This window comes from Scyliorhinus canicula, chromosome 19, assembly GCF_902713615.1.
Source record: "Scyliorhinus canicula chromosome 19, sScyCan1.1, whole genome shotgun sequence".
NCBI classification, from domain to species: Eukaryota; Metazoa; Chordata; class Chondrichthyes; order Carcharhiniformes; family Scyliorhinidae; genus Scyliorhinus; species Scyliorhinus canicula.
In genome coordinates, this window is record NC_052164.1 from 14,050,380 (window position 1) to 14,072,175 (window position 21,796).

General features: G+C 44.1%; 1 protein-coding gene across 14 annotated transcripts in view; it reads right to left on the minus strand.

Moving 5' to 3' along the window:
• Positions 1–21,796, minus strand: part of raraa (retinoic acid receptor, alpha a) — a 656,519-nt gene that overhangs the window by 333,127 nt on the left and 301,596 nt on the right. The window contains exon 1 of one of the 14 annotated variants that reach the window (XM_038778957.1): positions 21,321–21,403. The exons of the other annotated variants lie outside the window; for them this stretch is intronic. The gene's annotated coding sequence lies outside the window, so the exon portion shown is untranslated. Of the gene's footprint in view, positions 1–21,320; positions 21,404–21,796 lie in introns of those variants that run through there. 14 annotated transcript variants of the gene reach the window in all.

The window sequence follows — 21,796 nt, forward strand, 5'->3', positions numbered from 1 at the left end:
TTAACTGAGAACAGCCACGTTCTTTTGCAATCCCATACATGTTTTACTGTGTGCAATCAAGTACGTACTGTAATAGGATTAAGTGGGAGACGGCACAATATAGGTACAGTTGACAAAGGCCGCTTTCCCATCTTAGGTCATTGTTCCAGGTGGCAGTAATAGAGAGCCATATATCACTGAGGTTACAAGGCTGCTGGAAACTCAACTTGTTTATACTATAGAGTGTAACGGAGGATGGGGGGGGGATTGCACACACCAGTATTAGGATGCAATCACAACCTTTTAAATTACCAGGATTTTTTCCCTCCCCTCACCCGAACCAGAAGTGCATCCTCTGCACTGGTTGCTCTTTTCTTTGACCCACCTTTAAATTGCCCTGACATGAGTTTGAACCCTGCTCTAATGGAAGGCATTCATGTATTGGTTTAAAAATAGCGAAACAACACAAGAAACACATACCAGGCACAGCATTTTACATCCATGAACATCCTTTAAAAACCTGCAGTAAGACAGTTCTAACTATGTTGCCATGAAACATCGTTAGTACCCTCTAGAGAGCTATGGGCTCTTTAACAGTTTGCAATATCATCACTCTAACTGGATTACTGCCATAAAAATCAGCTCTGCAAACATCGTCAATATCCACTGTAAAGTGGTAACTAAGCTACAGCCTCTTACAAACTTAGAGAGAGATAGCACTAACCATACCACTGTCTCAAAACTGAGCTGGACACTGATATGGTCCCTATTTAACTGTATGAATGAATGGGTTTGAGCGAGTTCAAATCTCAAATGTTAAGCTACCCATCCTGGAAGGAAATATAACTAAACATTTTGAAAGCTGAGTTTACACCCTGTGTAATGAAATCAATGAGAGCAAATGCATTTGAAGAGTAAACCATTCAGTTCGACCTGGTCAGCTTCCCGTCTGGGTAGCTAAATTAAAATTGCTCCCATTGTGTCAAGGTGTTCCATAAAGTTACAAAGAACCATGCGCTTTAAAAAGCTACTTGAATTATACCATTACTCTCACATTTCTCTCATCATTCTCTCCACAGGGGAAAGTCTTACCATCTCCCCTTGACATCCCCCTTGACATTCAATGGTATTACCATCGCTGAATCACCCACTATCAACATCCTAGGGGGTACCATCGACCAGGAACTGAATTAGACCAGCCATATAAATATTCGGGCTACAAGAGCAGGTCAGAGGCTGGGAATTCTGCAGCAAGTAACAGATCTTGTGACTCCTCAAAGCCTGTCCACCATCTACAAGTCAGGGGTCAGGAGTGTGATTGCCTCGATGAGTGCAGCTTCAACAACAATCAAGAAGCTCAACACCATGCAGAACAAAAACAATTCACTTGATTGGCCCCCACGCACCAACTTAAACATTCGCTCCCTCTACGACCAATGCATGGTGGCAGCAGTATGTACCAGCTGCAAGATGTTCTGCAGCAACTCACCAAGGCACATTCTGAGCCCTCTGATATCTATAAGATCAAGGGGAGCAAATTCATGGGAACACTGTCACCTGCAGGTTTCCCTCCTCCACATTGTACACCAATATCGCTGTTCCTTCACTGGGTCAAAACCTTGGAATCCTTTTCTTTTATGGAGAATGGGCAGGACGGTGGAGTTAAGACCAGGTTGAGATCAGCCATAATCGAATGGCAGACTCGATGGACCAAATGATCTAATTCTGCTCCTATATCTTATGAACTTATGAACAGCATCGTGGGTGTACATGCACGGAATGGACTGCAGCGGTTCAAAAAGACAGCTCACCAACACCTCTCTGAGCAGCGGGGGATGGACAATCCAGCGATGTCCGTATTCCGTGAACGAAATAAAAAAAATATTAAACCAACCATAAATATGACCCTTTAGTACACAAATCTGAAAAGCTTCAGTTTTGATCGCAGTGCCTGTTGAGTTATCATTCAATGTTATGGTAGCACAGTGGTTAGCACTGTTGCTTCACAGCACCAGGGTCCCAGAATTCTCCCTCACTGTACCCGAACAGGCGCCGGAGTATAGCAACTAGGGCATTTTCACAGTAACTTCTCCACAGCGTTAATGTAAGCCTACTTGTGACGCTATTATTATGAGTGGCAGTAGGAACATTAGAATTTGCTTCCATGTTTTTGGGTTAGGGAGAAGAAAACAGCCAGGGTTTTCACTTTATCCCCTACTGTGCAGTGGCCCATGGTGGAAAGTGCATGCAAATGTGACAAAAAAGAATCTAGGTTCTGAAGTCACATTGTACTCGAAACATGTACTCTCTCTCTTTCACCACAGATGCTGCTAGGCCTGCTAGGTTTTTCCAGCACTTTCTGATTATGTTGCAAATCTGACAGTCAGCAATAATTGCGTCCTTTGATGCCTTTGACATCCCTGTATTTATCAAGGCACAAACCAAAAGAGTGGGAAGAGTACTGGATGGTGCCTTGATGCCATTGAAACAAAACTCACAAGGAGGAAAAACTGATTTGAAAGAAAAACAATGAAATGGAAATTTTGGTACTGATCTGATCTGCCTGCCTTCTACAAAGTTTTGTCAGAAGAAAATAGTATTTTCTGAATAATCTTTTGTGGATAATTTCCTGCAGATGCTTACTCCTTCTAGACCGGAGTATTCCTTTAACTCAGTAACTTAACTTCTGGTTTATATTGCCTCTCAGACAAAGTCATGCTTCATTCCTCCATTTTGTGATGTCAAAGTAAATTCACTTTAATATATATACAACTTGAAAGAGCAGAGATTAATAAGGGGAGAAAAGTAAATTCAGTCGCATCTCTTTTGGCATCCTGAGGTCATTAAAGGCACCTTATAAAAGCCTCCCGTAGCCTTCCCGTAACAGCCTCCCCGAACAGGCGCCGGAATGTGGCGACTAGGGGCTTTTCACAGTAACTTCATTTTGAAGCCTACTCGTGACAATAAGCGATTTTCGCTTTCACTTATAAAAACAAGTTCTTTTGTTCCCAATTCTTTTGTCGCTGTACGGTCAAAATCCAGAAGTTCATTTAAGCATAAACCTTTTTAAAAATAATTATTCCGTTCTTAAAGTTACAAAGCCAATGCGCAGAGTGGACAGAGAAAGCCCTTAATCCATCTCATTGCTTGCTCCAAAAACCAATTCAAATGCAAATTCAATTTGAATTAAATTCATGGTCCTCACAAGACAGACATACAAAATCCAAGCTGACAAGAAATGGCACGGTGGCACAGTAGGGCAGCACGCCGCCACAGTGGTTAGCACTGCTGCTTCACAGCGACAGGCACCCAGGTTCCATTCCAGCCTTGGATGACTGTGTGCAGTTTACACGTTCTCCCCGTTTCTGGGTGGGTTTCCTCCGGGTGCTGCGGTTTCCTCCCACAGTCCTAAGCTGAGTGGATTGGCCATGCTCAAAAATGAAATTGCCCCTTAGTGTCCAAAGATGTGCAGGTTAGGGCAGCACGGTGGCACAGTGGTTAGCATTGCTGCCTACGGCGCTGAGGACCCGGGTTCGAATCCCGGTCCTGGGTCACTGTCCGTTAGGAGTTTGCACATTCTCCCCGTGTCTGCGTGGGTTTCGCCCCCACAACCCAAAAGATGTGCAGGTTAGGTGGATTGGCCACGCTAAATTGCCCTTACATGGAAAAAATAATTGGGTACTCTAAAATTAAAAAAAAAGAAAGATGTGCAGGTTAGGTGGGGTTGCGGGGATGGGGTGGGGGTGTGGGCCTTGGTGCTCTTTCAGAGGGTCAGTGCAGGCTCCATGGGCCGAATGCAGTCTGCAGGGATTTTATATTTCTATGGCATTGCCCTTTATCTGGGCTTGATCTGACGCTTAATCTTAACCAAAGGACCAAAAGACCAAGAAACCTCTTCACAGAGTGGCAGCTTACCACAGGGACATACATAGAACATAGAACAGTACAGCACAGAACAGGCCCTTCGGCCCTCGATGTTGTGCCGAGCCATGATCACCCTACTCAAACCCACGTATCCACCATATACCCGTAACCCAATAACCCCCCCCCTTAACCTTACTTTTTAGGACACTACGGGCAATTTAGCATGGCCAATCCACCTAACCCGCACATCTTTGGACTGTGGGAGGAAACCGGAGCACCCGGAGGAAACCCACGCACACACAGGGAGGATGTGCAGACTCCGCACAGACAGTGACCTAAGCCGGGAATAGAACCTGGGACCCTGGAGCTGTGAAGCATTTATGCTAACGACCATGCTACCGTGCTGCCCATACATCTCAGCTAAGCCTGATCCAGTTTGTACTACTGCACTTTCAGACCAGGGTGATTGGATTAATGGCTGGAACAGGAGTTTTGTTTGATTTGCCGATCCTCGATTCACAGGCACTGAGGATAAAGTGTTGCTGCCATCATCCTTGCTGAGATCGGTGAATTCAGCATGGCCCAGGATGTATATGGTAATCTATGAGGAAGTCCTTAATGTTTCTCCAGCACCGCATACAACTGACTCAATCTGAATGTCATTGGCGCGAAAAATAATACACAATAGGATGCAGTTTCGCCGAGATTGTACCCAACAAAAAAGGTTTTCATGCACCAACAGTTTTCCTACCTGATTTATAAAAAAATGGAAAGTGGAGTTTGCTTTGCAAAGTGGTGGAAACATTCAGTACACCAGGTGTAGATAGCTTCCTGGTGTACAAACCACAGAAACCTTGTTTTGGCTGTGTATCAATGACAAATGGAATATAGCTAACTGCCCGTGCTAAAGAAAAGGTTTAAAAATATTTTTCAAGTGAATTGGGAAGAAATAATATGCCAGGTTGACCAAGAGAGCAGCTGGTGTGAACCAAAATTGTAACATATCAAATTTGTGAGTCCTAGCTTAAACAAAGAATTGCCAGTCAGACTTGTCGCCAGTAACTTGCCTTGAAATCTTCAATTCTTGGTGATTTCCTGAATGGGTCTGTTGACATGTACTGCATAAAGAAGCCCTACACCAGATACGGCACCCTTTCAAACTTTAAAATTTTTTTAGAGTACCCGATTATTTTTTTTCCAATTACGGGGCAATTTAGCGTGGCCAATTCACCTAACCTGCACATAGAACATAGAACATAGAACAGTACAGCACAGAACAGGCCCTTCGGCCCTCGATGTTGTGCCGAGCAATGATCACCCTACTTTAAACCCATGTAACCCGTATACCCGTAACCCAACAATCCCCCCATTAACCTTACACTACGGGCAATTTAGCATGGCCAATCCACCTAACCCGCACATCTTTGGACTGTGGGAGGAAACCGGAGCACCCGGAGGAAACCCACACACACACAGGGAGGACGTGCAGACTCCACACAGACAGTGACCCAGCCGGGAATCGAACCTGGGACCCTGGAGCTGTGAAGCATTGATGCTAACCACCATGCTACCGTGAGGCCCCATCTTTGGCTTTTGGGGTTGAAACCCATGCAGAAACGGGTAGAATGTGCAAACTCCACACAGACAAGTGACCTGGAGCCGGGATCGAACCTGGGTCCCCAGCGCTGTAGACAGTAGTGCTAACCACTGCGCCACCCGGATTTTTTCAAACTTGTTGAATTTATTGCGTTAATTTTCTACTGCTAGTCTGTCTTTTCTGCTGTCTTGAGACAATTATTACATAAAAAAGCTCTGTCAAAATGTAACATCTTATTGATGATGTTGGGGTACAATTTCTAATAGGAGTCACTAGCTACAATCAGGAGTGGAAGTGCTGGCTGATTTCTTCCCATATCCAGACCAGAGATGCTCAAAGGCTAATTGCAAGTTCCAAGCCACAGCCCCAGATGATGTCAGCTAATTAAGGAGGGACTGAAGATCAAACCTGGCACCTTTTGATCTAAATCGCTCAATATAACACCAAGGAGTGCATTTACCAATTAAGTCCGTGGGGCAGCTGATAAAAATGCAGATTTAAAAACTGGAGATTGAAAAATACTCCACAACATTCATGCTGTGTTGTACACATGGAAACCGTTAGGATGTTACTTGGTTGAATTGTCAACCTTCCACCCATTGAGAAGGTATGACTCTCTAGAATTCTGTGTGCTCCAGCAGTCACTTGTCACATAGAAAAATGGCAGGGTTATTAACCGCATCAGCAATCACCCATACCATATAGGCGGTTATTCAGGAATACTTAATACAATTTGTTCTTTGATAAATATGAAAGAAAACATGAATGCTCAATTTTGCAGTTCAGTGTTGGTTTTGAAAAGGGATAAAGCAGAGAACTAAACCCATGTTGACGTATGAAAGCAAATGCACACAGAGACTCAGCATCATAGTTAATCGAATGATTCCTGTACTTAAGGTGCATTTTCTCTCTGAAATGCCTTCCATTGAATGTTAATATCTAAAAACAGCACCAAGTCTGAAATAACAAAAAGGACACTGTTCATTAGAAATTGTCTGGGGAACATTGAACTTCGCAAGACAGTTGTGTTTTAAAATGTTCCCTTTAACTTCAGGTGAAACAGAATGTTCTGGAAAGGGGAAGGTAAAGTCATGACAAAGACCTGAGTTCAGAGACATGCCCATGTGATCCAGCTGCCATGGGGAGAGAAGCTCAAACAGGAACTCACTGAGGTTGGAATGGCAGCTTTAACATCATTTCGCAGCTCACATAAACAGACAACTGCTGTTGAGATGCAGATACAAAGGTGCGACTGCTGTGGGAGCAGGGTACATAGTTTCAATGTTAACAACCAAGTAGGATGCTTAAGAGAGTCTAGTTTCTGTTAAAAAGAGAACAGAAACAATCGCGACTTATATATAGAATGGAGAGTCATCAAGGTGTGCCTTGCTGGCAGTAATCAGAATTGGAAAAACTCAAACAAAGTGGAACAATTGCTGATGAACAATGGGACTTCCGACCTGGCGTTGCATTGCGTGGGAGGAAGGGAACCTGCTGGAGCTGGGAATGACTGTGGGATGGTTTCTGCAATGCTGCATATCTGCCAGCCAGAGCCAGGCATTGCATAAAAGGGTTTGTACAACATTCTTCTGTTGCAAAAGTTTGTGTGAAAAGTACTTTTCCTCTAGTTTGCTGTGTTGGTTGCCTATCAGCATGTTAACTATGATGTTAAGTAATGTTTGATCTACGTTGATTTCAGTTTGGTTTGTCTTCTCACAAATTTACTTTGGTGTCTGCTTAGTGCATATTAAGAATTTAAACCCCGTGTCTGAGTGGGTTTCACCCCCACAACCCAAAGGTGTGCAGGGTAGGTGGATTGGCCACGCTAAATTGCCCCTTAATTGGAAAAAATAATTGGGTACTCTAAATTTAAAAACATTTTTTTTTTAAACCTTTCTGTACCACAAGTGAGCAATTTTATGTAGCTTAATGTACAGTACATAGTGCTCATTCACCAAACAGTGGTCAATTTTGTGCAGGAATTACAGACCACAAATCTCAAAAATTGCCAAGTCTTACAGAAATGTTACCAAATACTCCCATGTACTTATTGGCTTTCACAAGCAGTTTTAATAGGAATATAAAGCTGGAGTAAATCATACAGCAGTATCATGTTCAGATCAAACGCGCGTGTGCTTCAAAGCCAAAGACTCATTGCTATCGCTGTTTCATATCCAAATGAAGTGGGCATTAATGCATTGTTTTATCTGCAAATGTAAATCTGTAAGTTCAGAATGAACACCTCCACCGATCTGCACCATTTATTTTCAGACAACAAGGAATGCCAGAGTGGTGCTGCAGTCCAGCTGACATGCATACCCGGATAAACACACTGTTAAGGCCAGGTTCTGTAAATTCAGCCAGACTCGGTTCTGACCTCAGCAGCATCCACACCTAGATGCACTGGAGTCATTCCAGACACTAATGTAAATGGAATACTGAAAGATATTTTTCAGTTTTGGCAGTGCATACTGCCCCTCCCTTAAGTAACTGCTATAACATGAAAATAAATTCCAATCCCAAATTGATCCCAGAGAGGAATGGCAACAAGCCATAGGCAGCATTTCTCACGTGATCTTTTTAACTTTGACCTATATTTTACTCGAAAATGCAGCAAATTAAAGGACCTAGATAACCTGGAAATGTATTTTTAATTCACAGTGTTTTGATACCTGACTTGGACAATAGTAGTGCTCCTGTACATCTCCCAAGTAGCCATTCAAACTTCAAGTCCAGACAACAAGCCTATTAAGGGCATTGCAGCAGAGTTCAATCTTTTTTCACTTGATCACTACCTACATGTTTCTTCCAGCAGGCGTCACTGAATAGCAATTATACAACAATCCAAAAATGTATAATTTTATAGCGCCTTTAACATAATAGAAAGCCCCCACAGAGCTTCACAGGATCATTTTAAACGAAATATGACACTGAGCCATTTCAGGAGATATTAGATCAGGTGACAAAAGCTTGGCCAAAGAACTAGGTTTTAAAGGGCATCTTAAAGCAAGAAAATGAGGTAGTGAGATGGGGAGGTATAGCGAGATTATTCCAGAGCTAAAGGCCTGGAAAATCGAAGACACATCACCAATGTTGGAGCGATTGAAACCTGGGGTGCTCAAGAGGCCAGAATTAGATGAGGGCAAAGAACGTGGAGAGTTTTGGGGCTGGATGAGATTCCAGAGATAAGGAGGTGTGAAGCCATGGAGAAATTTGAAAACAAGGATGAGAATTTCAAAACTGAAAGGTTACTCAAGCAGGAGTCAATGTAGGCCATTACGGTGAATGGGAGCTGGTGCAAGTAATGATACAGGAAACAGAGTTTTTGATGACCTCAAGTTTATGGAGAGTAGAACGTGGGAAGCCAGCTAGGAGTGAGTTGGAATAGTGAAGACTAAAATGTAACCAAGGCATGGATGAGGGCTTCAGCAGATAAGCTGAGGCAGGGGCAGATCTGGGCACAGTTACAGAGGTGGGAATAATCTGTAACCTGCCTTGGTGATGGCACGGATATGTGGTCAGAAGCTCAGCTCAGGGTCACATGTGACACTAAGGTTGCCTCAGGAACTTGCAGGAAGAGGAACAGAATTGGTAGCTAGGGAACACAATTTGTAGCAAGGATCAAGGACAATTGCTTTGGTCTTCACAATAATCTAGATAAGCAATAACAACCCCAAAACTATTTTGATTATTCTATAATCCTTATACTTTGTTGTTATTGCTTCTCTCTGCAGCATTTTAATATTTCTGCAGTACTAAACTCAGCTATGATAGTATTTTGTGATGGTGTAACTCTTTAAAGCTTACCATACTTGACACAAACACTTTTGCAAGAACATTTTAGTTTCAGAAGTAAAGTTTAATCAAACATGGCTTCAAAGGGCAGCACGGTGGCACAGTGGTTAGCATTGCTGCCTACGGCGCTGAGGACCAGGGTTCGAATCCCGGCCCTGGGTCACTGTCCGTGTGGAGTTTGCACATTCTCCCCGTGCCTGCGTGGGTTTCGCCCCCACAACCCAAAGATGTGCAGGTTAGGTGAATTGGCCACGCTAAATTGCCCCTTAATTGAAAAAAATAATTGGGTACTCTAAATTTAAAAAAAAAAAACATGGCTTCAAAAAGCAATTTTACTCCACCCGCACCCATGTATTAAGTATTAAGTTTGAGGGCGGCACGGTGGCACAGTGGTTAGCATTGCTGCCTACGGCGCTGAGGACCCGGGTTCGAATCCCAGCCCTGGGTCACTGTCCGTGAGGAGTTTGCACATTCTCCCCGTGTCTGCGTGGGTTTCACCCACACAACCCAAAGATGTGCAGGATAGGTGGATTGGCTACGCTAAATTGCCCCTTAATTGGAAAAAATAATTGGGTACTCTAAATTTATTTTAAAAAAAGTATTAAGTTTGAGACACAATATTTAGTATCTCAATTAATTCTCCACAAATTAAGGTGCCTGAAGTTCATTACTTTTACTTATTTCTTTAAGTTCTATAACATCAAATTAGTTGTAAAGCGTAGATAATGAGATTGTTCTTCAGTATGTCCAAGAGGTTTTTTTGTCCTAATCACGTGATTAAAAAATAAATAAAAGTTTAATGGACTCTTCTGTAAGGTCCGAAGGTGCCCATATCCTGGATGAAGATATTGAGAAGATTAAGCCCCAGGCATTCTCCCACGGGAATATCTGAAGGTTGCACTATTGTTGGTGATGCATTTTATCTGCTTCCATATTCATTAGGGGCTATATTTCTTGTTCACCTTTTCTCTTTTTTAAGTTTTGTCTAAGGTTCGGCAGTGTCTTGAGCTTAAAAGAAAACCAGACAAATATGGTGCTGGCTTACAGTCTGCCAACAAGGAAATGAAGGATAATCAATAACAATGCTGAGACGTGAATATTGTCCACTGGGGTTTTCCGAAACCAGAGCAGAAATGGATATCACTGGGTCAGAGATCTACAACTGCAGCTGCCTAACGAATACATTGTTTAAACATAAAAAACACATGGAACATATCTGGTGCTTCATGAGTGGCTTGCACAGTGAGTATTCTTTCATATTCACTCTAATTAGGAGACATTATGAATCTTTTAAAACATTTTTCTTTTTATAAATTTAGATTAGTGGCAGCACGGTAGCATTGTGGATAGCGCAATTGCTTCACAGCTCCAGGGTTCCAGGTTCGATTCCAGCTTGGGTCACTGTCTGTGCGGAGTCTGCACATCCTCCCCATGTGTGCGTGGGTTTCCTCCGGGTGCTCCGGTTTCCTCCCACAGTCCAAAGATGTGCAGGTTAGGTGGATTGGCCATGCTAAATTGCCCTTAGTGTCCAAAATTGCCCTTAGTGTTGGGTGGGGTTACTGGGTTATGGGGATAGGGTGGAGGTGTTGACCTTGAGTAGGGTGCTCTTTCAAAGAGCCGGTGCAGACTCGATGGGCCGAATAGCCTCCTTCTGCACTGTAAATTCTATGAAAAATAATTACCCAATTCATTTTTTCCAATTAAGGGGCAGTTTAGCGTGGCCAATCCACCTACTTTGCACATCTTTGGGTTGTGGGGGTGAAATCCACGCAGACACGGGGAGAATGTGCAAACTCCACACGGACAGTGACCCAGGGCTGGGATTCGAACTTGGGGCCTCGGCGCCGTGAGACAGCAGTGCTAACCCACTGCGCCACCATGCTGCCTAAAATTATGAATCTTAAAATCAAAAGGAGGTTTAAGGTTTTGAAAAGGACAGCCCTGTTTCCATACACACAAAATACAAAGCAACACATCAAAAATAGTAAAGCGAGGGCGGCATGGTGGCGCCGAGGTCCCAGGTTCGAATCCCGGCTCTGGGTCACTGTCCGTGTGGAGTTTGCACATTCTCCCCGTGTCTGCGTGGGTTTCACTCCCACAACCCAAAGATGTGCAGGTTAGGTGGATTGGCCTCGCTAAATTGCCCCTTAATTGGAAAAAAATTAATTGGGTACTCTAAATTTTGGGGAAAACATTTTTTTTAATTTATTTTTTTTTACAAAAAGTAAAGCGAGAGATGGGGGGGATTCTCCAGTCCACATGCCGCGTTTTCCTGCACGGGACGCACCGCTGGCAGCAGGATCCTCTGTTCCGGCAGCCGGCCAATGGGATTTCCAATTGTGGCCAGCCCGCTGCCGGCGGAGTGGAGGATCCCACCGACGGGGAATTCCGCTGAGTGAATTCCTGTTATGTTAATAGCTTTGCTTTCAGTATGGGATTGGTATGGGTTGGTGCTGTTACAGCAAACATATGATAAAAATTGGTAAACATGGTGAGTTGATTAAAAAAGGTTCAGTTGGATTTTGGAAAATTATTATGTGCAAGTCTTTGTTGTGCAGTTTCTTGTACACGTTTCATTATAATAGAATGCTTGAAGGTAAATTTTTAAATATGTTAATTACATTTATCTTGCTTTCATCTAGAAGATTACTGAAATTGGTTCCCATATCTTATCCACTTCTCTTGCAAGTGCCTGTCGAAATCTCTATCAGGTTTGCACCCTTGACGCTGCCTCACGGCGCCAAGATCCCAGGTTCGATCCCGGCTCTGGGTCACTGTCCATGTGGAGTTTGCACATTCTCCCCGTGTTTGCGTGGGTTTCACCCCCACAACCAAAAGCTGTGCAGGGTAGGTGGATTGGCCACAGTAAATTGCCCCTTAATTGGAAAAAATGAATTGGGTACCCTAAATTAAGAAAAAAAGGTTTGCACCCTTGCCAATGCACAGTGGCGCAGTGGTTAGCACTGCAACCTCACGGCGTAGAGGCCCCAGGTTGATCCCGGCTCTGGATCACTGGCCGTGTGGAGTTTGCACATTCTTCCCATGTCTGCATGTGTTTCACCCCCATAACCCAAACAATGTGCAGGGTAGGTGGATTGGCCATTCTAAATTGCCCCTTAATTGGAAAAAATGAATTGGGTCGTCTAAATTTATTTTAAAAAAAGGATTGCACCCTTGGCAAAGGACAGAAATGGTCTTAATCAAAGTCACACATGACATTCTTTGTGACTATGCAGTATATTTCCTCACCCTCTCTGTAACTTTTCATATAGTCCAAAGTACCTTTGTGTCCAACATCGTTCCTCTGCTGTCTCATGTCCATGCGATTGTCTCACTTACCTGTTCGATACCTCTCCCCAGCCCCAGTCACAGGCTGAACTTGAATATTTACAAAGAAAATAGGTGCAGGAGGAGGCCATTTGGCCCTTCAAGCCTGCCCCATCATTCATTATGATCATGGCTGATCATCTAACTCAATAGCCTTTTCCCACTTTCCCCCACATATCCTTTGAACCCTTTCACCGCAAGAGCTCTATCTAACCTACTTCTTGAAAACATACAATGATTTGGCCTCAACTACTTCCTGTGGTAGTGAATTCCACAGACTTGTCACTCTCTGGGTGAAGGAATTTCTCCTCACCTCAGTCCTAAATAGGCTATCGTGTATCCTCAGACTGTGAGCCCAGGTTCCAGACTCCCACAATCTCAGTGTCCAATTACAACCCCAAAGTAGTTGCAACTCTATGTCCTATCCATCATAAAAAGTGCCTATTTAATCTGCGTAATCTCCCACAAATTCACCCTGCCTCAGTCCATCTTTCGCTGAAAAACTTATCCATGATTTTGTCACCTCCAGACTCAGCTATTCTGATGCTCCCCTAGCTGACGTCCCGTTCTCCAATTATTATAAACTTTAGCTCATTTAAATCTCCGCTGCACCCTTATCCTATCCTGCACCAAATTCTGATTACCTATTAATCCTTTTTGTGATGGCCTGCAAAGACTCTCAGTTTAACAATGCCTCAAATTCATTATGAGCCTTAAACGTAAAACCCTTCATGTGGCCTTCCTCCTTCCCAGCTCTGAATCACCCACCAACACTACATCCCCATCCAAACTTTCCACTGCTCTTGCCTCGTGTGGATTCCCCGCTCCCATTTGCCCCATTATTAGTAGGTAAGTCTTCAGCCATTTACGCTCCATACTCTGTAATTAATTCCTTAAATCCCGTCGCCTTTCCACCATACAGAGCCTACCTCCCTGCCAATGTCTGTTGTCACCCCTGCTCACATTTCCTTCTTTGTTCAGCTTTTGATTTCACCTCCAGCTCTTTCAGGCATGTTTCCATGTTAAAGGTGTCGTGCAAATGCTATGTGTTGTCTAAAAGGTAATCAAATACATAGAACATACAGTGCAGAAGGAGGCTATTCTGCCCATCGAGTCTGCACCGACCCACATAAACCCTCACTTCCATCCTATCCCCTCCTAACCTTCTTGGTCACTAAGAGCAATTTATCAAGGCCAATCCACCTAACCTGCACGTCTTTGGACTATGGGAGGAAACCTAAGCAGACACGGGGAGAACGTGCAGACTCCGCACAGACAGTGACCCAGCGGGGAATCAAACCTGGGACCCTGGCGCTGTGAAGCCACCGTGCTATTCACTTGTGCTACCGTGCTGCACATGATAGAATTGGAAGTGGGAACTTCGTAAAATGGGGAACAAATTTAAAGTTTTTCATTTCATTTTGAGGGATAGACAAGTAAACTTGTTCAATAACAGCAATGAACGCTGTGCGGAAAGTAGACTTTGAAGATCAACACTATTTACTTGAAAAGTCACTGTATGAAACCAAAACCACTGGTAAAACACTTTAGCCCATCCCCATAGGGTAAGTCTTCTATTTGCTGTGTACATATTGAATACTGGCCACTTAGGCCAGCTGCTTACCTTGTACCAACAAGCAATTGACAAATCAATAACAACTAGTACTTATGCCAAGAGCCTTAATGCTGTGTGTGATGCATTATTCCCTAATTTCAAAACATTCCAAAAGGACCAACCTTCAGTAAAGAATCTGGCAGCCGTTCATTGAATCAATCCTACTTAAACCCTTTTTTAACCAACTCACCATGTTTACCAATTTTTAAAGCATGTTTACATTTCCAGCACCAGCCCCAGTCCAATCCTATGCAGAGTGTAAAACAAAGGCTGCGGGCAACACTTCAAAGGGTGGGCTGAAATTTACTCTTGTCCCTGATCTGATTTGTTAAAACTAGACTACCCTCTGGCTCATACTCAAACCCGCTCTTCGGAAAAATCTGTTTAAGGGAAAAGTATCCACCTTGGAAAATATACAAAGGCAAGAACTCCATGCTATACTCGCCAAATAGTTTCAAAATATAGTTCAAACCTCATTCCTTTTTTCCTGGCTCAAGAAGCGAAAGGAAACTTCATTCCTGCACTTGTTTTAAAAAGTGGAGGGGAGGGGAAGAGGTTGGTGGTGCTGCTAATTTACCAACTATCTATACACGCATGCTAAAATCTATCACAACAGTCATTAAATGATTTACTGTTCAATTAACATTTGAGAAACAAAAATATATATTTTTAAAACAAAACAAAACAAAAAATCATTTTGTTGTGTGACCTTCAAGCATTGAAAATATCTTCAGCAATTAAGGGTTAACAGTAATTTCCACTGCATCCCACCCTGTCTGAATAGGAAACATGCACTGCATTGTCCGAATAAAGTTCCATCTGAATTATAAATGTACTAACAACAGTGATAAATTCTCTCTTGCTTGGATCTCTCGGTACAGTTCAAAGCCATTAAAAACTGTAAATACTTTTCTCTCTCAACATTATTCAAACCTGTCAGTCCCAACAATCAGTCAAATCCAATTCATCACAGAGCATGCGGTAATCCTTTTGGAATGCAGAAAATTACTTCCAGATGTGGATCCCAGGAATATTTAAAAACTGTTTGCCCCCTCTTCTTAAAAAAAAACAATAAGTTACCCAAATATATCAAAGTCAAGCTTTTCTTTTTCTTACGAAAATCGCTCAGAACCAGATGAGCATCTGCAAAGTTGTCTGCTGAACTGAAGTGAACTGATGTTTATGTTGGAGAGAGCTAGCACTCAGCAATCTGACCTTAATAGAAAATACTGTCAACATTCCAGTTAGCATGCTGGATTCATACTCTGTCACTTCTTCAGGAAAAAAAAAGTAAGCACAGTCTTATCAGATGTGGGAAAGAGAGAGAAATACTAAAGCTGGAATCCTGACACACTTAAAATGCAAGACCTGGCCTACAGTACATTTTAAACAAAAGCCTCATGTCCTGTTTTTACAGCAAATCTCAAAGGCATTAGGATTTACAGCAACAGCCAGCTAGCCAGCTTGTAGATTTTTGGAAGGGAGCTCAAACATGTATCATGACTCAAATAACCTACGCTAAGTAAAGCATTTTGATATCAGAACATTACTAAAAGTATCTGAAATCTAATTCCAAAAATACAGTATAAAATATGCCGCTTGCTCAAGTGGTCAAAACCAGAACCCAAAAAACTACCACAATAAATTGGTTTGAGTTACAACAGTGCAGCTACAAATATGTTTAGGATCATGGTCCTGTGCCCAGAATGCATTGCACAAAGATGTGGATGACACCAGTATAGCACATTGGAGTAACCCCCCAAATTTGCAACTGGCCTGAATTATGGAGCGGGATTCTCTGAGCCCTGCGCCGGGCCGGAGAATCGTCGCAACCGTGCCACGCCACCCCGACGCCGGCACGCGATTCTCCGAGGAGTGGAGAATCGGCGCCGGTTGCCGGCGGCTGTCCGCGGCCAGGCCGACGATTCTCCGGCCTGAGCGGCCGCGCGGAAACGGCAGAGTCCCACCGGTGCCGTCCAAACCTGCTCGCAGCCGGCGGGAGCTCTGCGCGCAGGGCCGGGGGGGGGGGGGGCGGGAAGGGGGCTCTTTCACTGGGTTGGGGGGGAACCTCCGATTCGGTTCAGCCCACGCTTGGGGCCCACCGTTCGGCGGGACACCCTCTCCAGCACCGGCCCTACTTTGTGACGCGACCGGCCCCTGAACCCGCTCGCCATGTTGCGCCGGGGTCGGCGTGTTGAGGAAGTCCCGCGGCACTACTGCGCATGCGCGGGTTGGTGCAGCGCCCAGTTGGCACCGGGAGGGGAGGCTGGAGTGGCGTGAACCACTCAAGTGCCATGCTGGCCCCTTGTGGGGGCAAGAATCGGTAGTGCCCGCGCCCATTTCGTGCCATCGTGAAACACATTTCGGAGAATCTCTCCCAGGAAATTTAATCCAAGTGCAGCGGGAACAGAAGTAGAAGTGCTTGGAATCTGGGAAATAGGGGCCAGTGTAACATCGTTCCAACAAGTATTCATTAGGTGTTGACCTACTGACATCTATCCTCATTGAATTAAGGCTGGGAAGCTGGGGTTCGTTGGGCTGGGTTGATTCCAAAATTATGCATCAGGTGATGGGAGATGGGAAGTATCTGCCCCTCTGTGACAGACACAGCAATCCTGAAAACTCCACAGTATTCCAGGGAAATATCTGTAATTTACTCACTGGAGGGACCTGGAGTGATAGATCTGTCACTGTGGTGTGGGATTCTTCCGTCTCAGAGGAATTAGAATCAGAAGTAGGCAATTCAGCCCTTTGAATCTGCTCCGCCATTCAATCAGATCATGGCTGATCTCTTCCTGGTCTCAAATCCACTTCCCTGCCTGATCTCCTTATCCCTTCAATCTGTTTTTTAAAATCAGAAATATATCTATCTCCTTCTGGAAGCCATTTAATGATTCAGACTCCACCGCACTTTGGGGCAGCGACTTCTGCAAATTCACCATCCTCTGCGGGAAGTAGTTCCTTCTCATCTCAGTTTTAAAGCTACCGCCTCTCAACCCATATCTGTGACCTCTCGTTCTAGATTGCCCCACAAGGAGGAACACATTTGGTCCATGTTTACTTGATCAATTCCTCTTAGTGTTTTATATACCTTGATCAGATCCCCTCTCAGTTCTTGGTAACCCAGCACGTTGGGGCCCTAACATATAGGATGGCACTGGATCATCTGTTCTGGTAAACTGCGCATTTTTGTCTGTCACTGTTCTTTAAAGAAGAAATTTACACTTTATATCAGGCAAATGGAAAATGTACATAGCTTGGTTTGGAGATTCTGACCAATGGAAATGGATATGCACACGTAACAACCACCTGGTTGTATATTATCAATAATCATTCACTCTGTGAATGCTACTCTTGACAGCTTTAAAGTTCACAAATGTTTGCTAATAGGAGGCAGTGGCATAGTGGTATTGCTGCTGGTCAATAATCCAGAGACGCAGGGTAATGCTCTGGGGAACTGGATTCTAATCCCACAAAGGCAGATGGTGGAATTTGAATTCAATAAAATAAAACTTGAAACTAAAAGTCTAATGACGACCATGAAACCATCGTCAATTGTCGTAAAAACCCACCTGGTACACTAATGTCCTTTAGGGAAGGAAATCTGTCATCCTTACCTGGTATGGTGACTCCAGACCCACAGCAATGTGGTTGACTCTTAAATAATAATCTTTATTGTCACAAGAAGGTTTACATTAACACTGCAATGAAGTTACTGTGAAAATCCCCTAGTCGCCACACTCCGGCGCCTGTTTGGGTACACGGAGGGAGAATTCAGATTGTGAAATTTACCGAACAGCACGTTTTTCGGGACTTGAGGGAGGAAACCGGAGCACCCGGGAAAAACCCACGCAGACACGGGGAGAACGTGACGGCTCCGCACAGAGACCCAAGCTGGGACCCTGGTGTTGTGAGCAACAGTGCTAACCACTGTACTACCGTGTCGCCCTCGGGGATGGACAGGGATGGGCAATAAATGCTGGCCCAGCCAGTGATGTCCACATCCCATCAATGAATTAAAAAGAAAATTCTCTTGAGAAACGTGGGCCTAGATTTTCTGGTCTTGTCTGCCACGGGAATCATAGCAGGCAGGGTGGATAAATTGACAGACCAGCAGTGATTTCAGACAGGAATTTCCAGTCCACCGGCAGGCAGGACCTCAAAATCCTGCCCAGGATTTCTACATATTTCAAAAGGTAATATATATATAAAACTAATAAATATATTTCCAATAGGAACATCTTTTTATTTTATAAATTTAGAGTACCCAATTATTTTTTCCAATTAAGGGGCAATTTAGTGTAGCCAATCCACCTATCCTGCACATCTTTGGGTTGTGGGGGTGAAACCCACGCAGACACGGGGAGAATGAGGAACATCTTCTTAAAGATTGTGTGTGTGCACACGCTTCCTTTCTGCCACAGAGGAGACAGATTTAAGGATTGGCATAAGATTCAGAGGTGACATGAGGAAATATTTTTTTCCTCGATAAATTGTTGCGACTTGGAATACACTGCCTGAAATGGAAGCAGACTCAGTAGCAACATTCAAAAGAGAATTGGACAAATTCTTAAAGGAAAAACATTTACAGGGATATGGGAAAGAGCAGGGGACTGGGATTAAGTGGATAAGTTCTACCAGAGTTGACACAAACTCAAATGGCCAAATATTACAGCATATGCATGAATTTGTTTTTTCTTTACAGCATGATCCGATGATTTGCTTACATTTTGTCCATTGCTTTTCCCCTCTGATTTGTTGCCTCAGTTTGCTCCCCTCTGTTAATGATGTTGCTGTCTCCTGGTGGGTTTCACAGGTGACAGTCATTCTATAACAATTTGCCTGTGGACCACTCATTATTTGTGAACCCAGAGGTGGAACTCGTAATCAGGCTGTTTTGATCACAGAGCCGAGTAAACATGCACTTTGGTAGAGGTCATCCTGACTAAAATTCCCCTCTTTAATAATCATAATAATCTTTATTGTTGTCACAAGTAGACTTACATTAACACTGCAATGAAGTTACTATGAAAATCCCCTAGTCCTCACACTCCAGCACCTGTTCGGGTACACAGAGGGAGAATTCAGAATGTCCAATTCACCTAACAGGAAGTCTAACAGGCACTTGTCGGAGGAAACCGGAGCATCCGGAGGAAACCCACGGAGACACGGGAAGAACATGTAGACTCGGCACAGACAGTGACTCAAGCCGGGAATCGAACCGGGGACCCTGGCGCTGTGAAGCAACAGTGCTAACCACAGTGCTACCGTGCCATCCCAAAGAGGGCTAAGAGGGTTTCTGCTAAGAGGGTTCCAGTGCTTACCAAACCTTTCCCTGATGTAATAGCATTTAATGCCTCAGACTTATTGTGAAGCCAGGGTAATTATTGGGGGGGGGGGGGGCGCGGAAATATGGGGCTGGTTTAGCACAGTAGGCTAAACAGCTGGCTTGTAATGCAGAACAAGGCAGCAGTGTGGGTTCAATTCCCGTACCGGCTTCCCTGAATGTGGCGACGAGGGGCTTTTCACAGTAACTTCACTGAAGCCTACTTGTGACAATAAGCGATTATTATTATATGGTTGACAAGGGGCAGGTGAGGCGGGGAGATATGGTTGACAAGGGCAGGTGAGGCGGGGAGATATGGTTGACAAGGGGCAAGTGAAGTGGGGAGATATGGTTGACAATGGGTAGGTGAAGTGGGGAGATATGGTTGACAAGGGGCAGGTGAGGCGGGGAGATATGGTTGACAAGGGGCAGGTGAGGCAGGGAGATATGGTTGACAAGGGGCAGGTGAAGTGGGGAGACATGGTTGACAAGGGGCAGGTGAGGCAGGGAGATATGGTTGACAAGGGGCAGGTGAGGCGGGGAGTGTTGTGGGGTTGGGAGCGTGGTCTTAAAATTGTTGGGTCTGCCCTGAAATTAGTGGTGAACCACCTTATGTGGGCTGCGGTTGTCGCAGCAATCGGGCATCAGAGAGGGACGATTAAGCCACACCCACTGACAGAGAGAAAAAAAGACAAACATTTAAAGAGGCAAAACTTCGCCCGAACTCCACAGCCACCATTGCTGCTTCAGAACTCATGACCCCAAAATCGCATCCTATGACCCACAGTTTGAGAACTTCTAGTTCTAATAATGACTCCAGACGAGAACTGACCAATCTTATCTTCCAGTGCAAAGAACAGTCTAAGGAAGCCCTGTAAAACAATTGCAATTCCAATCATCAAACGGTCTCAATAGGAAAAAATATACTTTCAAAACAACCCACACGCCCTGCTTACAACACAACTAAAGGGGATTACAGCTGCTTTTAAATTGGACTTGAAGAGTTAAAGACTTCCAACAGGCAAGTACTGCAAATCCAGCAACCACCCCAGCTTTTGCCAGCTTTGCTGAGCCTGACTCCCTCGCATTGTAGTTTATTCTCATTTTACATGAAAAATACTGGAGTTGGGACCACATCTGTGAAACTGTGACATCAACCATCAGTGCAGTTACTCCCTCAAGTAACAGATTAAAAGGGTCCATTTGTAAACTGTCTCAGTTATAGCAATCTCATAAACCTTCTGTTAAGCATATATCATAACTCAATAAAATATACCAGCCAGTAAGTGAAATCTTATCTTTTCATTTATCAAACTTTTCTCTCACCCCTACCCCCCACAATATATATTTTTTTTACTTTGGAAATTGAACACACACACATTGGTTACTTAGGAATTAAAAAAACAGAAGCAGAAGATTAGATTGTCATTAGATCCACGGTACTACAACTCTTTTCTCTCTCCCTCCCTCCCCCTTTATTTTCTTTCCTTTGTTTTTGGCACAGCGGCTGGAAAAATATCAGCAAACTCAGCCGACTGACATGACTGGGGCCAAGAACCAGGCTTCAGACAGAGCTCGCATTCCCACAGGCGAAGAGACTGATCGAAAACAGAACACAGTCTAGGCACTACAAGACCTGAACCCGGGCCAACCAGTAAACATGCAGCCTAGAAAACATATTATCCGCACCTAATCGCTCAGTAACTTTCTTCTCTCTTTCTTGAAGTAGCCAAAACGTTCAGAAGAATAATACTGTAAAAGCGCCTCCACTGTCAAATGTGCCCAAGCGTACACGCAGCCGTGAGGTTTGCACCAACCTTGTATCTGGGATCCGAGTAAGAGCCACGCACTGGTGTCAAATCCACTTGAACAGAGAGCAGAATGGTGAAAAAGGAGGGGAAGGCAGGTTAACTGTGCAAACTTTGGAAACAGGAAAAACAAAGCTGTAATATGAGAACTCTGCCGATGTCATCAGCGCAGCAAGCCAGTTGAAACCCTGCGATTGCAGCCTCCCGAGCACATCACTCACTGCACCCACCTGTCGAGCAGTGCATCGGATTTGTGAGCTTCTGTGATTTCCTGTCTGTCCGCCTGGCAGCACAGGCTGTGTATGGGCAGCAGAAGGATTACAGGGAATGACACAGGCAGTTACAGTACAACAGCAACATTGTGAAACACAAGAATTACTGCTCAGCGTTTTTGAAAATACAGTTCAGCTCTCCCCAGTCGCTTGGAAAATGTAACCAGTGAGTAGTTGAACTGCACAGAACATAAAGGTCCCAGGTACAGTTCT